The sequence below is a fragment of the Lethenteron reissneri genome, chromosome 6, assembly GCF_015708825.2.
Source record: "Lethenteron reissneri isolate LAM-NWPU_2019-01 chromosome 6, ASM1570882v1, whole genome shotgun sequence".
Classification (NCBI taxonomy): Eukaryota; Metazoa; Chordata; class Hyperoartia; order Petromyzontiformes; family Petromyzontidae; genus Lethenteron; species Lethenteron reissneri.
In genome coordinates, this window is record NC_083784.1 from 9,334,256 (window position 1) to 9,355,684 (window position 21,429).

Sequence of the window (21,429 nt, forward strand, 5' to 3'; positions counted from 1 at the left end):
TCACTTCTGTCACATGATTTCCACCAATCATTAAATAAGCAGTGGAACTCAAAACACTTGTCAGTTTTATATCAAGCATATAATCAAATGTAATAAATTGAGATTACATTACATCTATATATATAAAATCGCAAATCTGTCTGTCTGTCTGTCGCCGGACCATACGCAGTTTCATTGGACGGCGGTTGCCCCTGGCAACGGGTAGCGACGCATTTGCTGCGAGGTGGACGCCATTTTTAATTCCCGTTAAAAATATGCGCACGCAATAACACGCGAATCTGAAGTAAATTCATCAAAGTTTCACGTCCTCTTCACTCCCCCCCCACCCCAATGTGTGCAATTACTATTATAGGGTCGGTAGATAATAAAATTATAGCGATTAGACAGTATTATTGTAGCACGGGGGGGGGGGGGGTTAACGGCCCCAGTACCCAGCCTCAGCCGGGTGGCAATTTAGGCGAGGCCGGAGGCTCTGCACGGTACTAGGCCTCGACACCCCACCACACTATAGGCCGTACATATTACTGCACAGCGGCCGAGGAGATCGTGGCTGGGGGGGGGGGGGGGGCAGGGGTAGCAGCCCATATGTGTATATATGTAAGGTTATTAAGAAATATATTTTTCACCCGGGCAACGCCAGGTACTTATGCTAGTAATATCTGAAGGGAGAGCGTTCCAGACGTCTGCAGAAGTGCCTTACAATTTGGCGAAGCTCGCAGCCACTCCTCGATAGTATAGTGGTTAGTATCCCCGCCTGTCACGCGGGAGACCGGGGTTCAATTCCCGGTCGGGGAGAGCTGGTTTTTTTAACATGATTTTTTTCCACTCACCTTTTGTCACGTGATTTCCACCTATAATTAAATAAGCAGTGGATCTCAAAACATTTGTCAGTTTCATATCAAGCATATAATCACATGTAATAAATTGATATTACATGTGATGATATATATACAATATATATAACAAAGAGCAGTCTGTCTCAACGGGTGACTGCTCACCTGATCACAGCTTAGTGTCCTTAGGGGTTGCTCGGGGCTCTAGTTTGGGCCCTCTGTTGCTCAGCCTGTTTTTGCTACCGCTTGGCCACAATTTTTCGTCTCCATGGCTTAAATCTACACTTTTATACTCACGATTCACAGATTTGTCTTAAGACTATGACTGACACCAAAGTTGTAGTTTCCGTACTATATCACGTTGTCTTGCTGAGGTCAAGTCGTAGATCCACCTAAACTTTCTTAAATTAAATTGTGGTAAGAGATAGATTATGTTTGGGAGCTCTCCCCATCAAGTGCGTTCATTTTTCTGGTTTTAGTGTGGCCATGTACGGGAGTGTGAGGTCAGAAACGTCGGTGTTATCCTAGACCCAGTTTGACATTTGGAGTTCACGTATGTAATATTACCCACATCTAGTGCTGTTCCTTACTGGTGCCGAGAGGCTGGTGCATGCCTTCATACCATCTAGGTTGGATTACTACAATGCCTTGCTTGAATGGGACCTGGGTCTCCACTAGGTCGATTTGGCATCAAATGCGTACCTGGTGCGGTGTGTAAACAATGCCAGTGGGGAGACAAAGGCGGCCGGGCGTGACGCTGGCCACTCACCCCCTCGTGTGCCGTGCCGGCCTTCATATGAGCTGGTCATTAACAGCACTTGCCCCAACAGTCCGTTTAGGCTATTCGGGGGATCTTTGCTTTTGTGCAATTGTGGTGACTCATTGCCCTTCTTCCGACGACGAACTAGCATCAGGATCGAAGGTAAGTGAATTAAAAAAAAAAAATTTTACTTTGTTATATTTACTATACAGTATTCTTAAGTTTTTTTCGGTAAAGTCACGTAGGTAAAACATTAAAATTAATAAAAGTAAAATAAAATAAAAATCACGACGTTTCGGAGGCAACACAAGCTTCCGTCTTCAGGTGGAACCGTCACAGCCACGACAGCTGTATCAAGTAAATGAGAGATTTCAGGAGCTACCACTCCGTTTCTATAATGGTTGGAGAGGGGGGGAAGGGGCAAGTACAGCACACTCCCTATTCATATGGTAAGGTGAGGCTTAAGAGGGTGAGCCCTTGTTATGGAGAGGCACGGTTTGTGACTCAACCTGGCCTACCTAACAATAGTGTGAAAAGGAGAAACATCTAAACATGGTAAACCTGTGATAGTTGTCTGTCAAATAAGATTGGCCAACTAAGTGTAGTTAAATCCTTTTTGCATGGTTAATCACATCTTTCCAATGATTACTCAGTTTGTAACCATCATCACGGTTGAAATTATGTCTGTGTTTGTATATTTGTATGGCTTCGTGTACAAACCTTTGATGGTAGCCAGGAGGTTTGCAGAGAACCTTGGTCTCGGAAAAGACAATTTCATATGAGCCCACCGAGTTGTAGCAATGATCGGCAACGGCCGAAGAATCAGTTCTGCCGTGTTTCAGATCTGACTTGTGCTTGCGGACACGATCAGAAACATGACGTTTCATTTCTCCAATGTAGCAATCACCACAAATGCAACTCAATTTGTAGACTCCAGGATACTGTAAGTCAGGAACGACATCCTTCACAGATGGAATCAGATCACGGATTTTATGCACTGTACTGAATCGGACTTGGATCTTATGCTTGTTTAGAATTTTGGAGATCTTTTTGGTCACGCCTGCTATGTATGGTAATGTGATAGTTTTGGTCGGAGTTTCACGTGGCTGTTTCTGTGTGGTGGGAGAAACAGCTTGGCGGAGAGTGCGGTCAGAGTATCCGTTCATCCTGAGGGCCCGATGTACATGTCTTAATTCACCGGCCAGGTGGTGTTGGTCAGAAATGCCATGGGCTCTGTGGTATAGCGTTTTGATGAGAGAATTCTTTTGAGATGGGTGGTGGTGGGAATCCGGTTTCAAGTAGGAATCTGTGTGGGTGGCTTTCCTGTAGACAGAATGTCCCAAGGATCCGTCAGGCCTCCTCTCAAACAGAATATCCAAGAATGGTAGTTTACCGTCTTTCTCCACTTCCATGGTGAATCTGATGGATGGGTGTCTAGAATTGATGTGGTCCAAGAAGTGGTTCAATGCTGGGAGGCCATGTGGCCAGATGACGAAAGTGTCATCCACATACCTCTTCCACAGGGAAGGACGTAGGGTGGATGTCTGGATGGCGTCTGATTCAAACTTTTCCATGAACATGTTGGCTATAACTGGTGACAAGGGGGAGCCCATAGGGGTACCCTCATTCTGTTTGTAGAAGGTGCCATTCCAGGTAAAATAGGTGTTGGTGAGGCAATGCCTAACCAGCGCAGGTACATCAGAATTCAATCCATGTTGGACTAAGTCCTCAATTATTGTTAGGGTGTCCGGTACTGGGACTTTGGTAAACAAAGATACTACATCAAAGCTGACGAGGATGTCATCAGGAGATAGTACCATGTCCTTAACCATAGAGACTAATTGGATTGAGTTGAGTACTGCCGAAGAGGTCTTGCCTGTGAAGGGGAGCAGAGTATCTGATAGAAAACGGGCTAGTTTGTACGTAGGAGAGTTTATCGTCAACACGATGGGTCGTAGCGGGGTGCCTTCTTTATGGATTTTGGGAAGACCATAGAGTCTGGGAGGTCTTGCCGCCGATGGTTTTAGAGAGGGACGTTTGCTTGGTTCGATTAGGGAAGTCGAACTCGTGATGATACTGTTGGTTTTTGTCGTTAGGCTTTTAGTGGGATCGTTTTTAATTTTGGAGTAACTCCCATCATTAAGAAGGCCCAGGATTTTGTTGTTGTATGAATCTTTATCCATGATGACCGTGGCATTGCCCTTGTCTGCCGAGAGGATGACTATATCATCTCTCTTTTTTAGGTCCGCGAGTTCAGAGCGTTCGTTTTTGCTGATGTTACTAGTGGGTTTTTTAGCATTCTTAAGAATAGTAGCTATTTCAGCTCTTGTTACATCCGCATGGATGTGTCCTATGCCTCTGAGGGCTACATCAATCTGAGAAATCATATCCTCTACTGGTATATATTTAGGGGTGACGGTGAAATTTAGTCCTTTGGCCAGTACCGTTTTTAAATTGTCAGAAATTGGGATGTTACTCTGATTAATCACGGTCTTGTTAACTTCCAGCTTTGCGATGTGTGGCTCTGGTTTCTTCTTAGATAGGAGGTTGAATTTAGAAATCAGCTTTGCATTTGGCTGACATTGAGTCAGCAGAAGCAGAAGTCATGTTAACGTGGTTCCAATCGGAACCGTGATGATGGTTACAAACTGAGTAATCATTGGAAAGATGTGATTAACCATGCAAAAAGGATTTAACTACACTTATTTGCCAATCTTATTTGAGAGACAACTATCACAGGTTTACCATGTTTAGATGTTTCTCCTCTTCACACTATTGTTAGGTAGGCCAGGTTGAGTCACAAACCGTGCCTCTCCAAAACAAGGGCTCACCCTCTTAAGCCTCACCTTACCATATGAATAGGGAGTGTGCTGTACTTGCCCCTTCCCCCCCTCTCCAACCATTATATAAACGGAGTGGTAGCTCCTGCAATATCTCATTTACTTGATACAGCTGTCGTGGCTGTGACGGTTCCACCTGAAGACGGAAGCTTGTGTTGCCTCCGAAACGTCGTGATTTTTATTTTATTTTACTTTTATTAATTTTAATGTTTAACCTACGTGACTTTACCGAAAAAAACCTAAGAATATGAATCCTTGCAGTCACGAAAGCTTCAAATCTAGAATTACTATACAGTGTTACATGCAAATGTACACTTTTTTGACAATGCTTTCGTTTTTTGCTGAACGAAAACATTTTATAACAATGACCGTACGGGCATATAAATATAGTGCATTACTGTGGTCCAACTTACGAAGGGGTCTAATGAACGAATTGGTTTCGTAACCCGAGGAGTGCCGGTAATGTAACGGAATGTTTTATCTTGAAATTTCAACATTTATTCAGAGCCCCAGGTGACATTAGCATTATGAGGGTTCAATAATATCTTAAGGGAGAGCGTTCCAGATGTTTGCAGAAGTGCCTTACAATTTGCCAACGCTCGCAGCCACTCCTCGATAGTATAGTGGTTAGTATCCCCGCCTGTCACGCGGGAGACCGGGGTTCAATTCCCCGTCGTGGAGAGCTAGTTTTTTAAACATGATTTTTTTCGACTCACGTTGTCACGTGGTTTCCACCAATAATTAAATAAGCAGTGGATCTCAAAACACTTGTCAGTTTAATATCAAGCATATAATCACATGTAATAAATTGAGATTACACGTGATTATATATATACAACAAAGAGCAGTCTGTCTCAACGGGCGACTGCTCACCTGATCACAGCTTAGTGTCCTTAGGGGTTGCTCAGGGCTCTAGTTTGGGCCCTCTGTTGTTCAGTCTGTATTTGCGACCGCTTGTCCACAATTTTTAGTCTTCATGGCTTAAATCTACACTTTTATACTCACGATTCACAGATTTATCTTAAGACTATGACTGACACCAAAGTTGTAGTTTCCGTACTATATCACGTTGTCTTGCTGAGGTCAAGTCGTAGATGCACCTAAACTTTCTTAAATTAAATTGTGGTAAGAGAGAGATTATGTTTTTGAGCTCTCCCCATCAAGTGCGTTCAAGTTTCTGGTTTTAGTGTGGCCATGTACGGGAGTGTGAGGTCAGAAACGTCGGTGTTATCCTAGACCCCAGTTTGACATTTGGAGTTCACGTATGTAATATTACCCACATCTAGTGCTGTTCCTTACTGGTCTCGAGAGGCTGGTGCATACCTTCATACCATCTAGGTTGGATTACTACAATGCCTTGCTTGAATGGGACCTGGGTCTCCACTAGGTCGATTTGGCATCAAATGCGTACCTGGTGCGGTGTGTAAACAATGCCAGTGGGGAGACAAAGGCGGCCGGGCGTGACGCTGGCCACTCACCCCCTCGTGTGCCGTGCCGGCCTTCATATGAGCTGGTCATTAACAGCACTTGCCCCAACAGTCCGTTTAGGCTATTCGGGGGATCTTTGCTTTTGTGCAATTGTGGTGACTCATTGCCCTTCTTCCGACGACGAACTAGCATCAGGATCGAAGGTAAGTGAATAAAAAAAAAATATTTTACTTTGTTTTATTTACTATACAGTATTCTTAAGTTTTTTTCGGTAAAGTCACGTAGGTAAAACATTAAAATTAATAAAAGTAAAATAAAATAAAAATCACGACGTTTCGGAGGCAACACAAGCTTCCGTCTTCAGGTGGAACCGTCACAGCCACGACAGCTGTATCAAGTAAATGAGAGATTTCAGGAGCTACCACTCCGTTTCTATAATGGTTGGAGAGGGGGGGAAGGGGCAAGTACAGCACACTCCCTATTCATATGGTAAGGTGAGGCTTAAGAGGGTGAGCCCTTGTTATGGAGAGGCACGGTTTGTGACTCAACCTGGCCTACCTAACAATAGTGTGAAAAGGAGAAACATCTAAACATGGTAAACCTGTGATAGTTGTCTGTCAAATAAGATTGGCCAACTAAGTGTAGTTAAATCCTTTTTGCATGGTTAATCACATCTTTCCAATGATTACTCAGTTTGTAACCATCATCACGGTTGAAATTATGTCTGTGTTTGTATATTTGTATGGCTTCGTGTACAAACCTGTGATGGTAGCCAGGAGGTTTGCAGAGAACCTTGGTCTCGGAAAAGACAATTTCATATGAGCCCACCGAGTTGTAGCAATGATCGGCAACGGCCGAAGAATCAGTTCTGCCGTGTTTCAGATCTGACTTGTGCTTGCGGACACGATCAGAAACATGACGTTTCATTTCTCCAATGTAGCAATCACCACAAATGCAACTCAATTTGTAGACTCCAGGATACTGTAAGTCAGGAACGACATCCTTCACAGATGGAATCAGATCACGGATTTTATGCACTGTACTGAATCGGACTTGGATCTTAGGTTTGTTTAGAATTTTGGAGATCTTTTTGGTCACGCCTGTTATGTATGGTAATGTGATAGTTTTGGTCGGAGTTTCACGTGGCTGTTTCTGTGTGGTGGGAGAAACAGCTTGGCGGAGAGTGCGGTCAGAGTATCCGTTCATCCTGAGGGCCCGATGTACATGTCTTAATTCACCGGCCAGGTGGTGTTGGTCAGAAATGCCATGGGCTCTGTGGTATAGCGTTTTGATGAGAGAATTTTTTTGAGATGGGTGGTGGTGGGAATCCGGTTTCAAGTAGGAATCTGTGTGGGTGGCTTTCCTGTAGACAGAATGTCCCAAGGATCCGTCAGGCCTCCTCTCAAACAGAATATCCAAGAATGGTAGTTTACCGTCTTTCTCCACTTCCATGGTGAATCTGATGGATGGGTGTCTAGAATTGATGTGGTCCAAGAAGTGGTTCAATGCTGGGAGGCCATGTGGCCAGATGACGAAAGTGTCATCCACATACCTCTTCCACAGGGAAGGACGTAGGGTGGATGTCTGGATGGCGTCTGATTCAAACTTTTCCATGAACATGTTGGCTATAACTGGTGACAAGGGGGAGCCCATAGGGGTACCCTCATTCTGTTTGTAGAAGGTGCCATTCCAGGTAAAATAGGTGTTGGTGAGGCAATGCCTAACCAGCGCAGGTACATCAGAATTCAATCCATGTTGGACTAAGTCCTCAATTATTGTTAGGGTGTCCGGTACTGGGACTTTGGTAAACAAAGATACTACATCAAAGCTGACGAGGATGTCATCAGGAGATAGTACCATGTCCTTAACCATAGAGACTAATTGGATTGAGTTGAGTACTGCCGAAGAGGTCTTGCCTGTGAAGGGGAGCAGAGTATCTGATAGAAAACGGGCTAGTTTGTACGTAGGAGAGTTTATCGTCAACACGATGGGTCGTAGCGGGGTGCCTTCTTTATGGATTTTGGGAAGACCATAGAGTCTGGGAGGTCTTGCCGCCGATGGTTTTAGAGAGGGACGTTTGCTTGGTTCGATTAGGGAAGTCGAACTCGTGATGATACTGTTGGTTTTTGTCGTTAGGCTTTTAGTGGGATCGTTTTTAATTTTGGAGTAACTCCCATCATTAAGAAGGCCCAGGATTTTGTTGTTGTATGAATCTTTATCCATGATGACCGTGGCATTGCCCTTGTCTGCCGAGAGGATGACTATATCATCTCTCTTTTTTAGGTCCGCGAGTTCAGAGCGTTCGTTTTTGCTGATGTTACTAGTGGGTTTGTTTTAGCATTCTTAAGAATAGTATCTATTTCAGCTCTTGCTACATCCGCATGGATGTGTCCTATGCCTCTGAGGGCTACATCAATCTGAGAAATCATATCCTCTACTGGTATATATTTAGGGGTGACGGTGAAATTTAGTCCTTTGGCCAGTACCGTTTTTAAATTGTCAGAAATTGGGATGTTACTCTGATTAATCACGGTCTTGTTAACTTCCAGCTTTGCGATGTGTGGCTCTGGTTTCTTCTTAGATAGGAGGTTGAATTTAGAAATCAGCTTTGCATTTGGCTGACATTGAGTCAGCAGAAGCAGAAGTCATGTTAACGTGGTTCCAATCGGAACCGTGATGATGGTTACAAACTGAGTAATCATTGGAAAGATGTGATTAACCATGCAAAAAGGATTTAACTACACTTATTTGCCAATCTTATTTGAGAGACAACTATCACAGGTTTACCATGTTTAGATGTTTCTCCTCTTCACACTATTGTTAGGTAGGCCAGGTTGAGTCACAAACCGTGCCTCTCCATAACAAGGGCTCACCCTCTTAAGCCTCACCTTACCATATGAATAGGGAGTGTGCTGTACTTGCCCCTTCCCCCCCTCTCCAACCATTATATAAACGGAGTGGTAGCTCCTGCAATATCTCATTTACTTGATACAGCTGTCGTGGCTGTGACGGTTCCACCTGAAGACGGAAGCTTGTGTTGTCTCCGAAACGTCGTGATTTTTATTTTATTTTACTTTTATTAATTTTAATGTTTTACCTACGTGACTTTACCGAAAAAAACCTAAGAATATGAATCCTTGCAGTCACGAAAGCTTCAAATCTAGAATTACTATACAGTGTTACATGCAAATGTACACTTTTTTGACAATGCTTTCCTTTTTTGCTGAACGAAAACATTTTATAACAATGACCGTACGGGCATATAAATATAGTGCATTACTGTGGTCCAACTTACGAAGGGGTCTAAGGAACGAATTGGTTTCGTAACCCGAGGAGTGCCGGTAATGTAACGGAATGTTTTATCTTGAAATTTCAACATTTATTCAGAGCCCCAGGTGACATTAGCATTATGAGGGTTCAATAATATCTTAAGGGAGAGCGTTCCAGATGTCTGCAGAAGTGCCTTACAATTTGCCAACGCTCGCAGCCACTCCTCGATAGTATAGTGGTTAGTATCCCCGCCTGTCACGCGGGAGACCGGGGTTCAATTCCCCGTCGGGGAGAGCTAGTTTGTTTAACATGATTTTTTTTCACTCACGTTGTCACGTGATTTCCACCAATAATTAAATAAGCAGTGGATCTCAAAACACTTGTCAGTTTAATATCAAGCATATAATCACATGTAATAAATTGAGATTACACGTGATTATATATATACAACAAAGAGCAGTCTGTCTCAACGGGCGACTGCTCACCTGATCACGGCTTCGTGTCCTTAGGGGTTGCTCGGGGCTCTAGTTTGGGCCCTCTGTTGTTCAGCCTGTTTTTGCTACCGCTTGGCCACAATTTTTCGTCTCCATGGCTTAAATCTACACTTTTATACTCACGATTCACAGATGTATCTTAAGACTATGACTGACACCAAAGTTGTAGTTTCTGTACTATATCACGTTGTCTTGCTGAGGTCAAGTCGTGGATGCACCTAAACTGTCGTAAATTTAATTGTGGTAAGAGAGAGATCATGTTTTTGAGCTCTCCCCATTAGGTGCGTTCAAGTTTCTGGTTTTAGTGTGGCCATGCACGGGAGTGTGAGGTCAGAAACGTGGGTATTATACTAGACCCCAGTTTGACATTTGAAGCTCACGTACGTAATATTACCCACATCTAGTGCTGTTCCTTACTGGTCCCGAGAGGCTGGTGCATGCCTTTATATCATCTAGGTTGGATTACTACAATGCCTTGCTTGAATGGGACCTGGGCCTCCACTAAGTCGTCTCGGCCTCAAATGAGTACCTGGTGCAGTGTGTAAACAATGCCAGTGGGGAGACAAAGGCGGCCCGGCGTGGCGCTGGCTACTCACCCCCTCGTGTGCCGTGCCGGCCTTGATATGAGCTTGTCACTAACAGCACTTGCCCCAACAGTCCGTTAAGGCTATTCGGGGGATCTTTGCTTTTGTGAAATTGTGGTGACTCATTTCCCATCTTCCGACGACGAACTAGCATCAGGATCGAAGGTAAGTGAAATAAAAAATGTATTTTTTACTCTTTTTTATTTACTATACAGTGTTACATGCTCATGTACACTTTCTTTCCAATTCTTTCCTTTTTTGTTGAACGAAAACATTTTATAACAATGACCGTACGGGCATTTAAATATAGTGCATTACTGTGGTCCTACTTACGAAGGGGTCTAAGGAACGAACTGGTTTCGTAACCCGAGGAGTGCCGGTAATGTATCGGAATGTTTTATCTTGAAATTTCTAAATTGATTCAGAGCCCCAGGTGACATTAGCATTATGAGGGTTCAATAATATCTTAAGGGAGAGCGTTCTAGATATCTGCAGAAGTGCCTTACAATTTGCCAAAGCTCGCAGCCATTTCTCGATAGTATAGTGGTTAGTATCCCCGCCTGTCACGCGGGAGACCGGGGTTCAATTCCCCGTCGGGGAGAGCTGATTTTTTCACTTGATTTTTGTTTTTTTGCACTCACGTTTATAATATTCATCAAGGCTTCATACTCGTTGGTTCTTTCGGTAAAGTTACGTCGGTGAAAATAAAAAAATAAAAATAAAAGATAATAATAAAAATAAAGAATAAAAATAGAAAATAACTAATTAAATCACGACGTTTCGGGCGCAACACAAGCGTCCGCCATCAGGTGGGAAAGCGTGATCTGCTGCTGATGCAAACTATTTTAAAAGGTTTGAAATGGCGGGGGCCCGGCGGGGGCCAAATGGCGCGGTGGAAGGAGGAATGAAGGAGGGAATGGAGGGGGCAAATGCTGCACCCCACCTGCCCGGCGAGGGCGGTGAGGTGGACGTCGAAAAACCGCACATGCGGTTTGCGCATGCGGCCGCCATTTTGGGCGAGCGCGGGAAACCGCGGAGATGCGGTTCGCGCATGCGGCCGCCATTTTGTGCGAGCTCGGGTAACCTCGGAAATGCGGTTCGCGTTTGCGGCCGCCATTTCTGGGCAAGAGCAGGCAGATTTATATTATCACGCCAAATGTAGATACTGGGGCGACCCTGAAGTGCGACTTATTTGCCCCAGCACATGGGTCGACCCTGAAGTACGACTTCTCGACCCGGGATGTCGGAAGACGTCCGTAATGTTAATTGGTGTGTGTAGATGGGTACTAGACATGTCGGTCTTCACCTTCTCACCACCTGAGGGATGGGACGGTGGCAGGGTGGTGTGAGACCGGTGTTGGTTGTACATCCAATGTGTCGGAATCTGTGTATTTTTGTTTTTCTTTTCTCCGGCCGGACAGAATACAATAATCTCCACTACCCTGGGGCCGGGTGGCTGTCGTGTCCGACGAGCTGAGGCACGTGTTCGTGGTGCTGTGCCTCAGGAGGTTTGGGTTTCTTCTTCTTGTCACAGGATTCCAGCACCTGCCACCCTTGGAGTCGCCGCTTGTGCTGACCGGATGTGGACTTGAGGGGGGGAGTGGAGCGCCCGTCCATCACTCCTGCTCTTCCTGTTGCTCAACTCCTGGGGAGGGGCCGTGCCCTTTTTGGGCCTTTTTCAAGTTCCCCCAGGACATCCAGGAAGAGCGTGCTCACCTCCCCTGGGGGCTCGGCCACACGAACGTGTTCGAAGACTGGTCGCTGTACATGACTCTCACACCTTGTTGATTGCCTAAACCGTTGTTCAAACAGTCACATTCATATGTCGGTGCGTGCGTAATTTTCACATGGGTGGGCTGTGCTGAGGGGTAAGCGGGTTGACCAGTTCTTGATGTGTTGTGGTTGGTTCCCCTCGTTCCATACGTTCTTCCCTTCCCCCCTTCTCGGTATGTGTACATATGTTTCTCGCGGTATTTATAATGGGTCGTCGGTTATTTATTGACGTTGCTTGTTCGGAAGCACACCTTTCAATATTTTCACGATTTCGTTACAGCCGGGACGGCTGTGTGTTACACTGGGTGGGGGTGATGTAGTGTAGTAGAACGACACCACTGTATTGGCTCGGTATGGGGGCTGTAGGCAGGTGTCACGATGGCCGTGTCGGGCCGTAACACTCTGCGTGAACCCAACAGGACACGTGACCGGATAAAGGGGGTCCAGGGGCCCCAGGGGAGTCACGTGGTTGAGGGCTCGGGCCTTCCCGAAGGATCGGGAAGGGGGGCGTGGCCTGGGTCGGAGCCGGCCAGGCCGGAGTGGTTACAAGCGGGGTGTGGACGGACAGCTGGGCTGTTCTTGGCTGTTCTGCTGGGTCAACTCTGGGATGAAGCCACCATCTATGATCCTCGGTCTCTGGTCCAGAAATGTAGTATCCTGGTGTCTTAGCTAAGTTAGGAACGGTGGTTACCACCCTATATGTCGTTATCCTGTTAATGTTAAAAGTTACCCATTGTGTTTAGCTAATAAATAGTGTTGCCTCCAGAGTTCGAGTGTGCACCTGAATTTAACCCACTACACATACATTACAAGCACAATACAAACAAACACAGCACAAACAATATAAGCAAAACCACGATAGGAGTGCAAAAGGTAGCTGTGGCAACTGTGCGTTGTCTTCATGGGGGTCCGAGGTGGATCCAGGGGGGTCCGGGGTGGGGTACCGTGTAGGGGGCAAGCTCAGGTGAAGTGGAATCGAGGGCACCGTGTCTACCTCACCCAGGGGCTGAGTGTGGCGAGCCATGCTTCGCGTGGGGGGTGGCAACCCCACCGCGGGCCCCGGGACGCCGCTGCCGGGGGGAGTGGAAGGTGCGGGGTTGAGCAGCCCCTCGACAGTGTGGGGCTGCCGCCGTTCCTCTGCTGGCCCGGATACTGCACACGTCCACCGGGTGGCAGGTCGTAGCCACGTAATTGAATAACCCCGCGCTCACCGCAACATGTCCCCCACGTTAAACGTTGCCAGCACCGGTTAGAAAATTTATTTACAAAAAAAAGAAACGAAAACTCCAGAGACCGATTTGCACTGCGAATTTTTTATTCCTCGCGGTGACGTCGCCGCCACTCAGTGGCGAATGGCGGTTGTTGTTGTAGACTGTTGTATTAATGATATTAACAACAACAATTATTTGTTCATATTTATTTTATTTAGCGTGTGTGCGGTTCCCAGCAAACATGGAACTTTGGGCCCAACATTGGTCCAACTGTTCCAACCGTATGCCAACGTTGACCCAACATTGGTGCAACATTGGCCTAACGTTTGGTCCAACCGTTCAAATGTTGGCTCAACGATGGCCCGCGTAGGTTTGGAGTGCTCAGAATTCGCTTCGCTGGTCGGATCATTCGCTTTCCCTGGTGGGGAGTGCGGAGTGACCGTTGAATCCATTGCCACTCAAAACCATCAAACAACCGTGAGACATCATCTGCACTTCGAGTTTCCTGGCTGGCTGGCGTCCTCTGCACACAACGATAATTGTCGCTGCGAGGTGTTGCCATGGGATTTTTCCGTGTTAAATTAGTTTTTAGTTGAAACGACGGAACTCTTTTTATTTTATTAAAACTATTTTTTATTTAACCAGGTAAAGCCCACTGAGCTATGTAGCTTTTTTCAGAAGCAACCTGGTCACATGATAGCTCAATGGAGTGGCTTGTCACCATGTGGAATCGTATAACAGACAAATATGTGATGCCACCACAGCAAAGCCGCTCTGCCGATGCCTCACCTGTGATCCCACCACCCCTAAGCAGCCTGGCTGACACTGCTCTTCCCTCACCGCCCCCCACATGAACACACGCACACACCCCCACATAGAGCCTCGCGGGGAAGTCGCCTGGCCCACAGGTTTTCACCCAGGAGCCCTCCTCGTGGGGGGACATTCTCCACGGTTTTTTTTTAGGCCAGAGAATTGACCGAGGCTTCCCCCAGGTTAAATTGCACTGCGGCGCCGTGAACTAACGTGGAATTACACAGTCACGACGAGGCTACTCCGCCCCCGCGGTCAAGACACGCACAACACACACAGGTTAGCAGGCAGGTAGGGGGCAGAGCCACGAACGGTGGGAAACCAGGGTAGACACCCTGATTGGTCGGGAGCTTAGCGGCAAACCTGGATGCGGACGTCGCTGAGAGCAACGATCCGAACAATGCGATAGGACAGAAGAACAATCTGATTGGCCGGGAAGGCCATCGGATCAGCGCCAAATTATCTTTGATGTAAAGAACAATAAAAGGCGAGGGAAGGTAGAGATAGAGTTAGTTCGTGTCCAGCACAAGTCAGGAATCGGCCGACTCTCCAGCCACTCGAACGTCCGACTGGCCCGCAGGAGCTCCGTATGAATCGAACTGTGAGTACGAGAAAGATAGTGAGTAGCATAGGAATCCCTCGAGAGAGTAATTCGAAGTCGGGCGAATTGGGTTCAGACTGTCGAGAGACAGAGCGGTTTCCTCGCCGATTTCAGCTCCGAGTCACGTAGAGGGTAATCCAAGTCACACGGGGAATAAACCATTAGTAATCAAAAAACAGTTTTGTGTGGTTTCTGTGAGGGTGGGGAGAGCGTGTGGTGGCATGTGTAAGTCCGTCAGGACGGGGAGATTGGCGCGTGCCTAACTATACCGGGGCGACCATTGTGCAAGGGTCTGACGTGCGCATTTGCCGAGTTTGCGCGCGAATCCTGTCGCCAGCATTTATCATTGCGTGGAAGAGCCGGGGGACGATTAACCCATTTATTAAATACCCCAGGGTACAGTAATACTCATGCTAAAACCAACCTCGAAGACCCGCCCCACAGCCTTTTAAATCAACATTACCCACCCTCGGCAGCAACGCGTGTGCGAGTGACGTCGCCGCCCTTCGACCCCTGACCCCCCGTTCCGCGCGTGCGATTGTTGCGTCGTTCTGAAACCCATCCCGAATACCCGCCCCACAGACCTTTAAACCATCTCCATTACCCACCCTCGGCAGCAACGCGTGTACGAGCGACGTCACTGCCCTTTGACCCCTGACCCCCCATCCCGCGCGTGTGATTGGTGCGCGCGGTTGTGAGAGCGGAGACGTCGTGTTTGAGTGGCTTTGCGGATAGGAGTGGGGGCCGTGGCGTGCCGAGAGTCTCCTACTAACGTTGGAAGGAGTGTGAGTGAGGAGCGTGGAATTAATTCCAGGCAGCCGAGCGCCAGCCCCGAATCATGCCCCACAAACAGGACTCGCGGACTCGAGGGGCCGCGGCGCGAGGAGAGGAGCCGGAGAGCGGCAGCCCGCCCCCCGCGAACGAGGAGTTAAGCAGCAGCGGCTATCACACGAGTGAGGAGTCCGGAGGCAGCAGCCCCCCCGAGGTCAGCCCCCCGCCGGGGGAGGACCCGGGGGCCAGCAGCCTCAACAAATACTCTAAATGTGGTGTGGAAAACCGAATGACCCGGATAAAAATCCACGCGACCACGGGGAGAGAGAGATAGAGACATGCAAACTCAAAATATACAGCAGCAGGTGTCAGGGTCGGAATCGTGATCGAACCCAGCCCCCTCTGTATATCAGGCGAGGTAGTTAATAGCGGCACTGAAAAGGTGAGAGTAACAAATACAGAAGACTGACCCCGGCTCATTTAACATTGCTCTATCTTTCATATTCTTTATTTGCTAAACTATGTATTTGTTTTAAACCTCACGATACAGATTATGTTGCCATTATATAATTATATACATTAAAATCAGATGTACTCTTCGCGCTCCGAGTAGAGGAAGGATCGTGATGACCATGACAACTGTCTCTGGGTTTTCCATTGCAGAGGAAAGAGGCAGGAGCCTCTCTCCTCGGTGCTTATGAAATTCGGCTCCGAATTCAGCCACAGGGAGGCGGATGGAGCCGTTGTCTCGCGTTACAACTCTCCCTCGCTGTGTGCGGTAGATACGCAGAGCGAAACCTGCCCAGCACGCAGGGCACGGCCACCCCACCCACAATGCACACACGAGACAGCTGCCTGCCGAGCAGCGCACACAACACACACGATGCTGTGTATTCTCTATATGTGCGTGTTTATCTCAGTGTGTCTCTGGTGTACGTATCAAATGAGTACCTGGTGCGGTGTGTAGACATTGCCACTGGTAAGACAAAGGTGGTCAGCGTCGTGCTCGCCACCCACCCCCTCGTGTGCCGTACCGACCTTCATAGGTGCTACTCGCTAACAGCACTTGCCAAAATAGTCACTTAAGGCTATACAGGGGGTCTTTGTATCCCCGTGTGTGTAGAGCGGATGTGCAATGTTTATCGCTACGCTGCGCTACAAACCCGGCGACCCGAGTTCGATTCTCGCTCACGGCCACCAACACCAGTGACGATTATATTGAACCGGTCCTCGACCTCCCCTAGATCGACTCAGCCTCAAATGAGTACCTGGTGCGATGTTTCTAAACGCGTGTATAGATATCGCAGGGCGCCGCGGTGGCGATATGTTAAGTACCTCACCTGGTCGTGGGTTCGATCCTCAACCCAGACTCCTGTATATTTGGATTTTGCATATTATCCCCGGGTCCTCCGGCTTTGCCTCCACATTTAGAAACATCCCTTCAGAGTATTTGGCTCCTGCTATACACACACAGTACACTGTCCCACATCTGACCGCATAACCGCATGTCAAGAAAAGTCAAACCGCATAACAACGCGAATTTTATGTACAAATAGGTTAGACGCATATACAGGGTGCTTAAAAAAAATGTGAACACTTCCGAGAATTTGCTACAATGCCACAAGTAATGTGCTGCCTCTGGGTTCTGGAGACCACCTCGAGAAGATTCCAGGCATATGTTGACAATGATGGCGAACAAGTTGAGACTCTTTGACTTTTTGCAGCCATTAACATACATTTGTTATCATGTTACAGTGGATATTATCCGTTCTTTTGCATTTAAAAACGATCGTCCCATATGTAGAGACACACAAAGTGGTCTCTACGCTGTTGCGCCAGCCACGCTGAGCGCCGGGAGCGTCCATTGGAGGACTGACGGACCCGGGAGCGGGGAACTCCGGTCGGGATACAGGAGGGGGCGTGGCCGAGGGCGGCGCGAGGCGGCGGCGAGGGGATAAAAGGGGGAGCGCCGAGGGGACTCGGGGCTCGTTTTGGGGATCAACTGAAGAGGAGTCTGCTCTTTGCACTTCGCTGCCGCTCGTCGTCGTCGTGTAGATTTGGCTGGGAATCGTGGATCTGTAGCAAGTGTGCTACCGACCCGTTTGATAGTTAACTCACACATACATAGTGAACAGTCGAGAACAGTATTGCTGCACTTAACTCACTGATTGCTTAGTTCTGTTGTTTTATTAAACGTATTGCCTCCACAAATAGTGTGTGTGCGCCTCAGTACGTATATACACTACATATATGTGTTAACATTTGCTTGAAGTACCCTGTATATAGGGCGACATGTCACACAACGGACCCGTGTAGAGCGAGGGACACCTGTGTAGTGACATATAATTGGTCACTATGGCACCATGTGTCGTAGCCCTCTCTGCCAGCAGAGTACACGATGTCATGGAAGAGGTCTCTAGGGGAGCATGGTTCTGGGGGCTGGCAGAGTCGGGGGCATTTGAGGACATAGTAGCCCGATTGGCTGGCAAGGGCAGGTGATAGGACAGGATAAGGATGTGGGCCAAAGGTGACAGAAGGGACATGTGGTGTAGGGCCCAGAATCTTCTGGGATGTCCCAGAAGGGGGCATGGCCTAGGGCGGAGCCAGGTCACTGGGGGGCATAAAAGGGAGGTCCCGGGGTCCCATCGGGGCTGTCTGCTGGAACGGAATCCGCCGTGCTGCGTCTTCTCCTCGGTCTCCGGTCTTTGTACTCGGCATCGTGGGTCAGGCAGTGTGCCGACCGACCTAACCCGTTTATATAGTTACCCCGTTGTGGTCGTAGAAACACATTCCTGCGGAGGGAGCTGGTAGGAACGTTGGGTTGCTCGGTCAATGGCCAGGGTCAACGGCGGCGTGGTGTATTCCACAAATATGCCCGACTGTGAGGGCGGGCACAAGCCGGCGTGAGTAGGTTAAACGTTGAGTTTTATAAGGGCACCACGGGGTGACCAGCCCCTACCCACCCAGCCTCACCCCTCCCACCCCCCACCCAGCCCCACCCTCCCCACCCTCCCCACCCAGCCCCTCCCCACCCTCCCGACCCAGCCCCTCCCCACCCTCCCCTCCCCACCCAGCCCCTTCCCACCCTCCCCACCCAGCCCCTCCCTCTCCACCCAGCCCCTCCTTGCACGACGGACGGACACAATAATCCCCTGTGGGTTGGTGGAACCAGTGGGTTCCTACCAGTATAAACGTGTTACCTACTGAATTTGTGTGTCTCTCAAGTGAACCCATTACACCTGTACTCGTGGTGTCAGTCGAGGCGCATCGCCTACCGTCACACCTTCATACACAGGTCGAACTGTCACCTCTCTTAACATCATCGAAGCATGTTTTGTTTGGATGTTCACCGCAAGTATGCGTGGTTAAGGCAGCCATGTTTTGCGGAATACTTTTAATCTGTTGAAAACGTGGAGTGACAGGGGTGCGTCGTGACGGTCTGCTGAGTGATATTGTTCACTTCGTGAATCAAGCCTCGAATTTTTCCACATCCATTGCGAAATTGTCTCGGAGGCTTGCGCGGCCTTGGAGTCAGTCAGCTGTGGTGGTGACCGGGGGAGTGCCGAGGAGCGGTCGAGGCGGGGCATTCCTGAGTGGGGCGACCGTTGCGGGTGGAGCCTGCGGCGTGGGCGTCTGGGCTGCTCGCCTCTCTCAAAATTGTGTCACTGGGACAAAAGTTTGTTTTAAAGTGATGCATATTTTGTGTGTGTGTGCGTGCGTGTGTATGTGTACCGTGTTCACCATCGTGTGCCGTGCTCGCCTTCATAGGTGCTTGCTAACAGCACTTGCCCGCAACGACAACCTGTTAAGGCGTCACGGTGGAGGGATGTTTAGTTTAAGGCTATACGGACGACCTTTGTCTGTGTCCAATTGCAGGGAGTGGTCGTGCAGCAATTAGGTGGTCGTGTGTGGTGCTGGCCACACCTGCTAGTGCACCGTGTCGGCCTTCATAGGTGCTATTCGCTAACAGCACTTGCCCCAACAGTCTGTTGGGGCAAGTGCTGTTAATAGCAGGAGACTCGAACTATTCCAAGGGCGGCGACGCTGTCACGAGGTGAGCACGTGCCCAAGCGTGACTCTCACCTCCACACCACCCCTAAACTAAGCTTTTTATTTTTATTTTACCGGGTAAACAAGCCCCACTGAGCTGTGTAGTTCCTTTTCAGAAGCAATCTCCCACAAATGATAGCTCAACGAAATGGCTTGTCATCGTGTGGACATTTATAGCAGCCAAATACTCTAAACGCGTCATGTTGATTCTAAATGTGGAGGGGAAAACCCGGAGAAAGATCCACGCGACCATGGGGAGATAGACACGCAAACTCCATGGGTTCTCTGGTAATGGGTCGCTAGGTAAGTCTATTGGGTCTCTATAGTAATGGGTCACTATGTGAGTCTATGGAGTGTAATTGTCGGTGATACGTGACCGGGCTGAGACAGTCCACTCGCTCAACTTGAAAAACAGGTTAAGTTTCATCATCACCGTGAACTGTGTTCGATCCACTGCTGGACGATGACCTCACCACCTCGTCACAATCTCTCACGATAGGTTTGCAACGCGACGGATCCATCGAGCAGCATCCCATGGAGCTGATCGTCGACTCGCCCCACGTCGCCTCCGTGAAAACTCTCACGGCCTTAGAGAAGTTCAACGTACGTTGAACGACTCCCTCCTCCGCCACAACCAGGAGGCGGCTCCGCACCATCCGCTGGCCGACTCTCCATCACTCGCTCGCACCTCCGACAAGCACGGTTGGCTGCATACGGCGCTAAAGAAGTTCAACATATAAATCCAGTCGCTTGCACGGAACAAACTAAACAGCGTCACCTTCCACCACCAGGACATCTCTCTCGGCTGGCACGGGCAACCCCCGGATATTCATTCCCCCCTCCCCACCTCATCCAGGGCCGCCCCGAGGGTGCGCGACGAATCGGGGCGAACGCCCCTGGCCGGATCCCACGCTTTTGGGGGGCGGCATGGGCCGCACCCCAAGAGAAGTCACGGTGTCAGACGTAATACTTTGACGTCACGATGTGACACTTTAACGTCACGGTGTCAGAGGTGACACTTCGCGTTGTGTTTAAAGGCGTCGGCTGTAATTTGTCCGGCACCGCCCGCTGAGGACGGCCCAGCCCCCACCCTTCGCTCTCCTTCCTCCCACTCGTCCACACCCCAAGCGACCCTAACCCACTGCCCTGGACCTGTCACTGGCCAGCGCCCTCCAGCACTGCGCTGACGAATTCGCAACAAGGCCTCACTTGTGTTTCCAACGCTACATTCCAGTCCGGTCTGTCCAGCCCGCATTTAATTTTGGGCCGAGTGACCCCCTCGGCTTAAGGAACCCGGCTCTGACCCCCGATGACCCTGCATGCTACAGGCCCATTGCCAACTTATCAACCATCTCCACGCTCTTGGAGCACTTCGCCGGAATCAGAGATCAACATCAACTTTTGGCCCCTCCGGTCTGTCCACCGCCCAGCCCACTCTACCGAGACGCCACTCCTTACGGTCACCAAGTGCTCAACTCCAGTTGGTCCACTGCAGACGTCCCTTAGGGATCCATGCTTGGTACTTTACTTGTGGCGCCACGATGGTGAGATGTTGACTACCTCGTCTAGTATACAGAAAGTCGTGGGTTCGATCCCGAACCTGAAGCCTGCTGTATATTTGGAGTTTGCGGTGTCTCTCTCCCTGTGGACGCGTGGATTTTTCTCCTGGCCCTCCGGGTTTTCCCTCCACATTTAGAATCAATATCACACGTTTAGAGTATTTGGCCATTTCGTTGAGATATCATTTGTGGCCTGGTCGCTTCTGAAAACGAGCTATATAGCTCAGTGGGCCTTACCTGGAATAGTTAAATTGTTTAGATTCATTTTAGCTTACAGGAGAAATGGTCGCCTTAAGTCGTCGCTCTGGAGAGCGGCAGATCATTCATCGATGGGTTGATGATGTCGATGATGATGATGATGACGGCATCGTTCGTGATTTGTCACTGAACTGAGTGGGCCGCCTGAATGGTGTTGCTGCTGCTGTCACCTTCCAACTTTTGAAAC

General features: G+C 48.7%; 1 non-coding gene across 1 annotated transcript; it reads left to right on the forward strand.

Moving 5' to 3' along the window:
- The first annotated feature begins 9,352 nt into the window (after positions 1 to 9,352).
- On the forward strand, positions 9,353 to 9,424 carry TRNAD-GUC (transfer RNA aspartic acid (anticodon GUC)). Its single transcript has one exon. It is a non-coding gene; the product is annotated as a tRNA-Asp (tRNA).
- The last annotated feature ends 12,005 nt before the right edge of the window (positions 9,425 to 21,429 follow it).